Source organism: Typopeltis vanoorti, chromosome 24 (genome assembly GCF_054136105.1).
Source record: "Typopeltis vanoorti isolate ZY-2024b chromosome 24, IOZ_Tvanoo_1.0, whole genome shotgun sequence".
Classification (NCBI taxonomy): domain Eukaryota; kingdom Metazoa; phylum Arthropoda; class Arachnida; order Uropygi; family Thelyphonidae; genus Typopeltis; species Typopeltis vanoorti.
In genome coordinates this window covers 86527147-86540255 of record NC_143572.1, presented here as the reverse complement: position 1 = coordinate 86540255, position 13109 = coordinate 86527147, and the positions used below count along the sequence as shown (strand labels likewise).

The following is a 13109-nucleotide window of genomic DNA, read 5'->3' as shown; positions in this document are numbered from 1 at the left end:
TCCAACACATTCACCTTTACACCTTTTTTCTGGATGATAGTATCTAATGACCATAAGCACTAAATTCATGTCAAAGTGGTTTGATGAATCGATTAGCACTGATATAAAACGAACTTCTTTTAGCTCTTCCTCAATCTGATTTGTCGCTGATGGCGCAATAACATTAGTTACCATTGCCTTGCACCTTGTTTGCAAACACATGAATTTATCGTTGATAAATTCATGTGTTCGCAATTCACAGCTTTAGCCACGCGAAATGCAAAATTTACAGTTAATAAAGTACATTCCACATTTTCATCTACACCTTTAATGAAAGGAAATTCTCTTCTAATATTATCATTAACACTGCACTTACGTTTCGGCATTATAGGGGTAGAAAACGCTAAAAATTATAACACGCAAAGTATTGATCAAGTAAGATACTGTTATAACATAAGCATGGGAAAAAAGAACATCTCCATTAGTTAGCTATATTATTTATAATACTAATGATTATTATAAATAAAATTTATTATCATCAATATTGTAATAGAAATTGGCAAAAACGAGATAAAATTTGCTTTTTTTTTGCTTAAGAATACTAAAAAAAAAAAAAAAAAAAAAGCGGGACTTTTGGAATTAACTCGGGACATCTTTATAAAAAACGGGACTGTCCCGGGAAAAACGGGACGAATAGGAACCCTAGTATTGATTATCTTACAAACAACCAAAGTATTCATAAATAAAGCGCCATATTGGCGCACCGACTATCAAAGAAATTATAGAAAATATAAGCAAAGAGTAAAAAAAATCATCAATTTAATGCAGCATTAATGAATGATGCCTTGTTTGTGAAGACTCATCTTCAGGCTAAGCGAAAAGCACGAGAATCACTGGGCTAGCGAAGAGTTGAGAGTCAATCACTTTTACATTCATAAGTGTACGTGAGTGCGATGCGTCACAGCTGTTTTGGATAATCATGTGATTTTTTTTTATCTGATTTACTGTACGCAGATTGTATGGTCTACTATTGAGACCTACTTGTTCTCCTGATTGTTGTGCACGTAAATTACTCTATTGATAATTCAGGTTTGTCAATAAAGGATAGCAGGCTTATTGATTGGCAATTTTTAATATATTTTTTCACTCTTTTTCTTTTTTTGCATTTCGCATCTATTAAATACGTATAATAATGTTTGTTACCTCATGCAATTTCGACTTTTTATATTTAAATATTCTTGATTTAGATTTCTTATATTTTAAGTTTTCGTTATTCTATTTTCTTGTTTGCTACTGTATAACTTAATTCTCTTATTATACTCAGTATCAGTGACGCCCCCGGAGGGGGAGGGAGCCTTCCCCGCCTCCAAAGAAAAAAAAAACACTAGAAAATTTTCCAAAAAATCTTTTCCTAATTAAAATTCATTTTTTTTTAAATATTTATGTTGTATCGTGTCTTCTTTTTCTATACTACTTATGAATTAGCGATCATTGTAGATGCTCAGTCCTAGGTCGTATGCGATGCGTAGTGTTATTCTCATATCGTCCCCCCCCCCCCAAGATTAAATCCTGAATGTGCTACTGCTCAGTATCTCTGTTCTTTCGTTTCCTTTTATATCTTGAAACTAATTATACTTTACAATTAAAACTAGAATAAAGGAATCCCAAAAGAAATATCTTCAGTTTGCAGTTATCGCCAGCGTCAAGAGAGCGGTAAATTCGTTACACAGATTTATCTGACATCTTCCGACCCTCCTAGAAATAGCTATACAGTTATTTCTTGGAATATTTTTTTTGGATATTTTTCAGTATGAGAAAAAAAAAAAAAAAACTAAAATAGTTTGTGTGTTTTGCTTTACAGAAAATAAAAATCATAAGAAATTTCCCGTTTTACAGTATATAGTTTTTTTTTTTTTTTAAATAGCTTTTGAGTGAGTATTTTAATTTGAAGTGCACTATACCATACCTCAGTAATGATAAATAGCCAGGACTGCGGGTCTCTTTATATTCTGCACTTTCGATTCTTTCATATATACGTGGGTGGTCTGAAAAGTTCTCGGCCTCGACCATAGATGGCAACATTATCGGCAAGATTTTTTTTTTTTTTTATGTCGGTACATCTGTCATAAGAAGCCATGTGAAATTGCAAGTCATTCTATCAAGTAGTTTGTTTTATACAGCTGTCTGAAGTGTTGTCTGTATCCCTTGAAATGGACAAAACTGAGTATCGTAGGTTATAAAATTCCTTGTAACAGAAGGTTTAACGCCAAAAGAAATTCATTCAAAGTTCATGAAAATTTCTGGGTACTCTTCTCCTTCGTTTTCGACAATTAAGAAATGGCCTGCCGAGTTTAAACGTGAAGCCTTGAAGATGATCCACATGAAGGACGTCCAAAAAGTGTAACAACACCATAAATCATTGATCAAGTGCACAATATGGTATTGGATGACCGGTGAGTCAAAGTGCGTGAAATTGCTGAGACTATATGCATTTCAAAAGAACGTGTAGGATATATTTTGCATGAAGAATTGCAAATGAAAACGTTTTGCGCAAGACGAGTGCCTCGCTTGCTCACAGCAGGTCAAAAACGCACTCGTATGAAAATTCCAGAACAGTGCTTGGAGCGTTTTAACAAGAATGAAACTGATTTTGTGTGCATCGATTTATTACTATGGATGAAACTTGGATTCACCGTTACACACCAGAATCCAAATAATCAAAACAGTGGACAGAAGCCGGTTGTTCAGCGCCAAAAAAGACAAAGTCGGGACCATAAGCAGGAAAGGTCATTTGAGATGCAGTGTTTTGGGTGCTAAAGGCATTTTGTTTATTCATTACCTTGAAAAGGGTAAGACAATAACCGGGGAATATTATTCCGATCTTTTAACAAGACTAGAAGAAAAAATTCGTGAGAAAAGACCCGGTTTGCAGAAGAAAAAAAAATCATCTTTGTTAAAATTAAGGGATCTGCACTATGAATTGTTGAAACATCCACCTTATTCCCCAGATTTGGCTCTCTCTGACTTCTATCTCTTCCCAAAACTAAAACTCTTCCTGATTGGTCAGCGTTTTCTTCGAATCATGAGGAGCTGTTTAGAGGGGTATTTTGCAGATCTTACTGAGAACCACTACAGGGACAGGATAATGGTGCTAGAGCATCGCTGGAATAAATGTATTAGTCTTAAGGGAGATCATGTCGAAAAATAAAAATAATTTAGAAATTATAAATTCGTTTTTTCATTGTTAGGCGGAGAACTTTTCAGTATGTATGTATATATATATATATATATATATATATATATATATATAATAATAATTTGCAACAAAAATTGTTTTAAACAACCAACAGTTTTTCAAAGAGATTTTTTTTTTAATTTGAAGTCTTCGAGATGAATTTAGTTAGCCAAGATTTTCTTTTCACGTAGTAAAAAAATACACAGTATAACTGTTATAGATAATCAGTAGCATAGCTAGGGGGAGGCCCGCCCCTGGCAGCACTTTTCACGTGAGGCAGAATTTTATCTTTCGACGATTCTTTTATTTATGTTAACTTAGTAATGTATTTATTTATTTAATAATTAATTTTTTAACAACTATACTTGCAACTAAAATAAACATAAACACAGTGTTTTAATTTATTTTCCTAAACGTCGTTTTGACTTTTTGTAGTATTTTTGGTGTGTATTGAGAGGGGCGGGCAACTCAGGAACCTCCTCGGGCGGCAAAAGCTCTAGCTACGCCACTGCTAATAATAACATCCTATTCTTCGAGCGACTATTGGTTCACAGATCTGGACTAGAGGTGTGTGTGTGTGTGTGTGTGTGTGCGCGCAAAACGAATTCGAAAGCTTTCAACTGCAATTTTATTTTATTACGCAGAAAGGAATATGCATTATTATTTTTAACAAGCTGATTCAAAGAGGAACATGAATCTGGTGCATACTGAGGAAATACTGACTCCGGTGGAGTTAATGTAATAGTAATATTTTCTTTATCTTATCTGTATATCCTATTTGTTTAACAATTCCGTTAATCTTTTCCAAGGCTTCTTTCAAAGTTTCCCTTATATATAACATCGACAGTCTCAATATTAAAATCCATGGCAACTTTCCAGACGAGTATTATCACTTTGCACGTGTGTGCGCACGCGCGCAAACGCAGGTGTACGTGTTACAGGGGTAGACAGCGTTTAAATAATGCTAAAAATTCTTTAATTATGTACGTAATAATAATTCAACTGCTTTAAATAATGCAGAATGTACCCCTTTTATTTCCATTTCCGAACTTTGACACAGCAACCTGGGCGTTCCGGAATAAATTGGGAAATTCAGTTTCGGAAATCATAAGCATGAGTGAAATTCAGGGAATTGTCATCTGCTGTTCTCTTGTCTATGTAAGCACACGCATTCTATTAATATTTATAAAACTGTGTGTTTTTCGCTATTTTTTAGCAGTTTCAGCATTTCGAGGAATATTCAAACGTGACTTCCTTTCTCAGCCGGATGGTTTTTGGTCTCCCTTTTTTGTTCTCAACCCTGTTGCTATGGAGACCGCCGTATTCAGACATCTTACCGTGCAGTTCGAAAGGTTTTGTGTGTCGTTTCTTTGCGCCGCACCGTGGAGTTCGCACGAATAAAAGGAGACGGGGTTCCCCCTTTTCAGATTACTGTTAGAAAACCAGACATTCTCAAATAGTGAACAATGTAGCTTAAAATGGAAAGAAGTTTTGGCTTAAAATACTAGGATGGCAAGGAAAGCATATTTTGATCAAAAGTTGGGGGGGGGGGCTAGAAATGTTAATTATTCTTTTACCACAATCTACCATTCATCTCTCTCTCTCTCTCTCTCCTGAGAAGCTAATGATGCAAGTATTTTTATGTATTAAATTTTATGTATTTTTATGGCTCAATGACCTGTTATTGCTAAGTAATTAGCTTTCCTAAAAGTACATTAGAATACGATAGGAATGTTAATCGATGTTTCCACTGGTCTATTACTTGTATAAAGAGGGTGTCTGATTTCACACCAATTGCCTCAGAACACCTGAGGCAATTTCCTTGAAATATAATAATACTCTGTAACCAAGCCGTAAAACTTTCCACAATTATCCCTGATTAGACGTATTTAATAATATGGTGATACATCGTTTTACTAATTATAGCATTTCTTCCTGGGTTTAATTCCACCGATGAGACCTCAAGCAGATCCTCTTACCATAATGTTTTTAGGAAAGATTATGGCATTTTCTTCAACCAGCTTGCTTTTTTGACTGAAAAAAAAAAAAAAAAAAACCTCTTCTATCTGCACATGAGAACGGCTATGTTCACGTTTATAATAAATGTTTTGACGACATATGAACTCGGCTTTTTCGAAAGAGATAAAGATGCATTGTTCTTCCGCATGTACCACGGAGAAGTGTAACTGACACCAGTGCTGTAGTTATAACTTTTACATTATGGATCTGAGTATAGGTAACCCTAGTATAACGCGGATGTTAGGTTCCGCAAAAATACCGCGTTATATAAATCGCGTTATGCGAGCCTCAGATCACATAGAAAAAGTAGGGTTATGTTCCGAAATAGTTTTTTTTTTTTTAAATTATATAAACAACAATGACATATCCAACAAAAATATATTTTCATTTAATTTAGGTAATTCATGTAAGTTAAGAAAACATATAAACAATAAAATAGAGCATATTTTAATATTTCATAGCACGAGGATTTGAGGATTGGTTAATAAATACTGGTTTTGTCATGTAATCAACCGATGCATTACTACAAAACAGTAGAGTAATTCTATCTTTGGAAACTTTGAATCCAGGAGCTGATCTTTTATTTTTCGAAATATAGGTGCGTTTTTGCACTTTTTTCCAATATAACCCGGATTCATCCGCATTGAACACCTGGTCTGCACTATAAATATTTATAAACTTTCAGAGTTTTTTGTTTAATAAGATTTCCATCCATAGGAATTTTCTTTTGAGGTGCAATCTTCTATCAAAATCATTAGAGATTTCTCCATTTTCCATTAGAATATCACGTACACGAGCAACGCGCTTTGCACTTATCGTTGACCCAGCAATAAACACTTTCTCGGATTTTATGTTCATTTTGTTTGAATTGTTGATTCATTTAAATTCAAAGTCCCTGCAAAAACTCCTTGTAATAGAACTCCCAACTACAGCGACACATGCCGCAATGGAGTGTCACAAATAAACTATTAAAAAACAGCAGAGATCCTCAATTACACTAAAACTCGATTTTAACTAAACATCCATTTTAAAAAATATATATAAAAAGGTTTACAAGAAACTGAAATTTTCAATTTCAGCCTTTGTAATTTTTATTAAATAATTCTGATTAAATTTTTATTAACTTGAATATTTAAAAAAAAATCAAATCATTGACTTATTCAAATAGGGAAAACTCCATATTCGCAACCAAAACATTTACGCATAAAAGCCGAAATCAAAGCAATAAATAAGGTATAAATAAGGCCGGCCTGGTTGGTCGAGTGGTTAGCGTATCCGCTCTCCAGCCAAAAGGCTGCGGGTTCGAATCAAGCCCTGGGCATGGATGTTTGTGATTGTTGCCATGGTGGAGACAAGAGAGTTGAAGAGTAGGTGCCCTCCCTCGATGAGTCTTTGGACTCCCTGGAGGTATCAAATAATAATAATAAGATAGCCTTATAAACATGAGAAGGGCTTTAGAAGTCGCTCATTTCTGCAAAGAGTTATTCGGTATTGGATTACAAAAAAGTAGCGATTCCAGATGGAAAGTTTTATTTCATTTTTTTTTTTTAAATAATGGATTTTAGGCCTAGGAGCGTGTTACGGTCTCATGCCAGCACTTCCTTGGTCTTCCAATTCTTCTATATCCGTATAGCATTTTTGACAGCCTGCTATTATCCATTCCATTTAGATGTTCTAACCATTTTTCTTTATATTTCCTTATATAGTACTTAATTGGTTTTACATTCAGGGATCGTAAATTTTCTTCATTTGTTTTATGGTCCCACTTGGTGTATCCAGATGTTTTTCAGAGAAATTGGATCTCTGCTGTTTGAATCCATTATTCATTCTTCTTTTTTTATGGTTCCTGTTTTACTTCCATATAATAAAGTTGGTTTGGACTGGCTCATTTTATAATTTTATAATAAAATGCACCAAGTGCAAAAAGGACCAACTACAAGTGTCACAAATTAAACTGCACGCATTCCACTAAAATTTTTCCTATTTATTTTAATGCACATGATCATGCTTTTATTTATATACGTAGGCTGTTCAATAAGTAATAAGACTATATTTATACAGAAAACAGATTACCTTTAATCGTCATCATTTACATGGTCTTTTTCGAAGTAACTACCGTGAGACGCGATGCATTTATCCCAACGTTGTGCCCACTTCTTAAACACATGTGAGAGTCCGTTTTTTGAGCGTTCTTTCAAAACCGCCTCCGCAGTTTTTACACATGCTTTGTTGCTTTCGAAATGGCGGCCTCTTAGTGGTTTCTTGAGCTGAGGAAACAGCCAGAAATCGCACGGTGCGAGATCAGGACTGTATGGAGGGTGTGGTAGGATATCTGTGTAGTTCTTCTGCAAAACGTCCACTTCACAACCAGCAATATGTGGCCTTGCATTATCGTCGTGCAATAAGCAATGGACGCTTCCTTTTGACGTGCTCGATGATAATCGCTGCTGTGTTGATCATTGTCTCTGTGATGGACGTTGAAGGTCTTCCCTAATTCAAGATCTTCCACATTTTGCTTTCCTTCCTTAAAAGTTTTAAGCCAGCGAAAAACACTTGCCCTCAACATTGCTTCATCGTGGAAAGCTTCGCGTAGCATGTTAAAAGTGTCCGATGCCGATTTTTGCAAACGCACACAAAATTTAATCGCATAACGCTGTTCCAAGGTCGCTTCCATTTAGAAGACTGGTTGCGCCTCGAAGGCGCGCCGATGAGCACTTGCGTGTAGTCAAGTGACACTCTGGCACATCAGCCCGTATACGCCATCTATCAATCACTTTTGTTAATACAGACAGCAACATTTCTTTATTCCACAGAAATTAATATTGTGATGAGTGGTTTCGCCACAGTAAAATTAGTCTTATTACTTATTGAACAGCCCACATATATATATATATATATATATATATATATTTTTTTTTTTTTTTTTTCATTACGTCATTTTCGCATGCAGCGTCAATACAACTAAAGCTTACCAATTGGTGCAAAGATGGACTTCCCTTTAACCACCACATAAATTGAAAACAACAGTTCAACTGGCGCTGCTGATCTTGTCTGACAATCCATTGCCAGAAGCTATCTAACATATTTCTTCCTATGCACGATTTGTGGCAAAAACCAGTTGACCCATCGAATATCAAATCGGTAGGTCAACTGGTTCTGCCACACACACACACACACACACACAAAGACACTTACTCAGAAAGTTATTTAAAGGAAACTATCTGAGGAATATTCTAAACAACATGGATTAAAAAAACTCATATCCACGAAATTACTTATTATCATGTCGTTTTGAGGTAAGAGTCAGCAGAAGCAATCAGTCATTTAAATTAGAGGAAAGTATTTGAGTAATATATTAATCTTATTGACTCACGGTTTTAACACAACAGCTGTAAGAGCAAAATATGATTATTTATTTTGTGTTGTGGTATGTTATTTAGTTGTAATTTTTTTTTTTGTGATTTATTGCTATACTGTTCTTGTGGAGAACACTATACTTTTTACATATTTAATAATATAGGGTATCTCACATGCATTTAGAAGAGCAGTTCGTGGAGTGCAAGAAAAGATTCATCGCTGATGAATGACTGCTTTCCTTTCATAGAGAAAGAAGCACAATACTGGATTCAAAACAAGAAGTGGTTTTGCCAATGGTTTAGTTTTAGGCCTGTCTCGATATCGTTAAGATACTATTTTCATTAATGATATCGTTGTCGGTGTTTCTTATCCAACTAAATATTAGACTAAAACTGATGTGATACGCTACTCTGTAACGAAACTAATATTATTCTATAAAAGAATAAACGATGGTCTTTCACCTGGCAAGTAAAAATGAATATATCCAAGCGTGAGGGAAGATGGCGCCTAAAGATAACAATAATTCCCGAATCGTTCACTTGTCAACTTGGGCATAATGCCACTTCATGTGATCGATAATGAGTAGCTAGATCCAAACAGCAGAATTTTATCAGATACCAAGAAGATTTCATTCTCACCTTTCAATACAAAAAAAAAAAAAAAGCCTTCCATTGCACAATGTTTTGATGCGACCGTACATGGAATACTCCTATATGTATAAACGCCCGTTACATCGAGGAAAGACATTGCTATGCTTAGAGGATACACAAAGGAGAGCAATAATTGGCACCAACGAAAGTCTGGACTGATTCGAGGCAAGCACAGATGGATATCTAATCTAAATACACTTCACAACGAAATCGTTTATTAGTTAAAACATATGGAATCTTAAGAAGCTGAGGAGCGAGCAATCGCTTCACAATAGACTGCAATATGGTGTACAGTGATCTACCGTAGAATGCAAAGCAAAATATTTGAAATTCATTTTTAAAAAAGTATTATTTTAATTTTAATAATAATAATAATAATAATAATATATATATATATATATATATATATATATATATATATATATAAAGTAAACCCCTCTAAGGACTCATCGCGGGAGGGCACTCCATTCAACTCCACTACAAACATCTCACCATACTCGCTACTTAATTCTCTAACTACACTACTACTACCATCAACACACAACGCCATCTACAGCCAACAATAGTATTTTTGTCTATAAATTGCGTGTGTTCTCATGGTTGATTTGCTTCTATGCGGGATGAAAAACCCGAGTTTCCTGGAATATAATTCCCATTACCTCCGTATGAGATCGATTAACTCATCTTCAATTGTAAAAGTCCATATAAAGATTCCATTCCTCGTAACGACGAGAATCGAACCTAGGCCTTTTCCAATCGAAGGGCGCAATATCCAGGTGTTCTTTCAATTACGCTATACGGAGTTGAGTGTGGTGGAAAAGAGTAAAGTACAGCAGACATCCCACGGCGATGAGTCCTTGGGCTCTTTGGAGGTGTCACGTAACAGTAATAGCAACTGTAGTCCGACGGAACCAATCTATGTAACTGAAGAGTCTCTTCACTCATACATGCTATAGAGCAGCTTGTGCTTATTAACTCTCAAACTATAGCTTCTTCTTTTCACTCTCATCCTTTCATTTTTTTCTAACACACACGATCGATAGGGGAATCAATAAAGTAAAGAGTTTGGTTCATTCAGCGCCTGAATCACAGACTCAGGATACGTGAATTCTTTGTAGGGTGGAGGAAGTTAAAAAGGTATTCTGAATTCGTTTTGAAAAGAGGATAAAATATCATCCCACATTTTTTAAACTGTTCCGAGGCAATCTAAACGACTAGACTGGTTTGCATTACGGTAAGACGGATAAATGATGTTCAATCTCGGACCATTTAATGCCGGTGATTGTTCCCCGGCTTGATGACTGTATCAGAAATGGAATGGATATCTTTTTAATTCACAATGAAGCAAGGTGGCCTCGGGCAATGAGAGCGTCACTACTACTCTGAAGAAACCATAGCAAAATTTAATTATTTTGCTCACATTTCTTCACAGCCATAAAAACTTTCAATATACTTTTTAAATTATTATAGAAATTAAAGTTCAAATTAAGTGTTATTTATTAAGGAAATAAGTACATTATTTTAATAAAACTTAGAAAGCTAAAAAAACTAATAACTCTATCTCAATTCTTACCCCTCCCCTCCCTGTAATATCTAAATGTTCTCCTCAAAGCGTCGAGTTTGAATCATCACCGCCCTCGGGTTGAAGTCATTTTAATTCGCTCTGTGTTAATGTTGCAGCATACTACGAAGTAATTAAAATATAAGCAATAGTTACACTGTATGGCAGTACTTGAGAATGAGATGAAGCAATCAATTCCAAGGAAACGGAAGTTTCGTTAAGCAACGGCTAATGAGGTAATTAAACATTATGGCAACGGATACACATGAAGCAATGCGCAGAGGACAGGTAATATACGAGTGTCTCAATGAGCGGGATCAAAATGTCGGTGAACAGCTGATTATCCAGTAATATAACTAATGAAAAGGAATAATAATAAAAAAAATCAGTTATAAACAAATACAGTAAAGACGAGGTTACACAGAAAAAAGACTATTCCTAAAAGGCTTCTCTTTTTTCCATGGAACAGTTTTATATGCACACAGGAGCATGAAAAGTGTATAATAGAAGAGGTTGCACAGCAATCCCCTTCTTTCAAACTTTAAACTCTTATTAAAGGAGTTTTGAACTTAGGAACTTTGATTTTATTATGCATTGTGATGTAATCAGTACAATATATACTTTCCACATACTGAATTGAGAAGGTATCATTTTTACAAGATTGCATCAAATTTCAGGGATATGACCACCTTGCTTATCGGAGGCTTTTGATGGCTCGAAAAAGTTTTACATTTGGTCTCAAGACAAGAAATTCTGGATTATCTAACCCTGATTCCACCTACGGTACTAATGGGCGGTAGGTTTATCACACTGGGTGGATAGCACTAAAAATAACATTTCCTCGTGAGCTCGCTCTTATAATCAACCTAACAACAAAGAGAGAGAGAGAGCATTTAGATTTCTCGACTATGGGAAGTAGTTACGAGAAACACACATTTCGTAATAGCTATATAACAACAGCGTTTCGTAGTAGATTCCGTGTACAATAATTGCATAATGATATCATCACAAGAACGGATCCAAGAAGAGCAGCGTTAGATGTCATTAACAAAATACGTAACGTATTAAATTTGTTTTTCTCATACTTGCTTCTGAACAGATATTATTCCTCAGCCGTGGATAGAGTCCCAATTGTTTGAAATTTCATACAAAAATGCATCAAACCACCAATTTTGAAATAACTTGGCAGAAATGTAAAAAAAAAAAAAAAGACTTGGTAAATCAGCAGAAATATGCTCATTAAACTCTGTTTTGGATTCAGCCGGACGGATGTGTAAAAAACGATTCGAAATGATATTCCATAAAATGACATGTGCTATTTAGAAACTTGATTAATTTTTTTTCAATAAGTCCATTTTTACCAGCAAAATTATGCAAAATCAAATTACATGTGCACAGTGCATTGATTCAAGTGTTGTGAAAATGAATGACAACCTATACAACATTTCAAAATACGTCTGCAGACATATATGCATTTTTGCACCGAGATCAAATGAGGTAACTAATACGTCAGCTAAAAATGCTCGAGATAATGATGTAAATTATAACCACAATTTTCGTTTTATATGAAATTGCTACTTTATAACATTTAATTTTCATTAATTTTCAACCAACTAGAGGATTCAACTCCTGGCTAGAACAAATCATGTTTCGCAGGGCAGCAAATTCAAACATGAAATGTTTTTTAAGCGAGTGGTGGTGAGTCGGAACAATGTCCGATACTGAGGTTTCACAGGAATGTCCTTGACTTGTCAAGAGCAGACAGTATTGATATTAAATATAAGGAAGTGCGTCAACCAAAAACGTAATCATCACACAAAACTGTTAACAATAAAACTATTGTACCGAATAAATAAAACAACTATTAATACTTAACCCACAAACACAGCAATTATGCTAAATTACTGTTGCCGTGCAAACCCTTGTTCAGAGGCTCCTTGAATTTGTTTAAATTAAAGGACCTGCAGTACTTTCCGGTACTTTATTGCATTGACTGACTCATATTAAAAGAATATATCCTGAGGCTAATGCACGCGCGCATTAGCCTCATGATGAATAAATTCAATTGTGTATTTGAAAACAACCAACCGCAAAGCATGACGTGTCTATTTTATTTTTGCTACTCGCAACAAACACAGTGCATCCATTCGAAATATTTTTCCGATGCCTTTCTTCTTTCATTTATTTTCTTATAAAGCAGCATTTAAACGCTTTTATACACGCTTTACTAACCGATTTTCGATTCCCTACCAGTTTTAAACAGCCACAAAAGAGCAAATACCGTATATATATACACACACAGCACACC

The 13109-nt window shown here is 35.0% G+C and overlaps 1 protein-coding gene across 2 annotated transcripts in view; it reads right to left on the bottom strand.

Annotated features, from left to right (window-relative positions):
• The window catches only part of Utx (Utx histone demethylase), an 802237-nt gene that overhangs the window by 395246 nt on the left and 393882 nt on the right, over positions 1 to 13109 (bottom strand). The window lies entirely within an intron of this gene.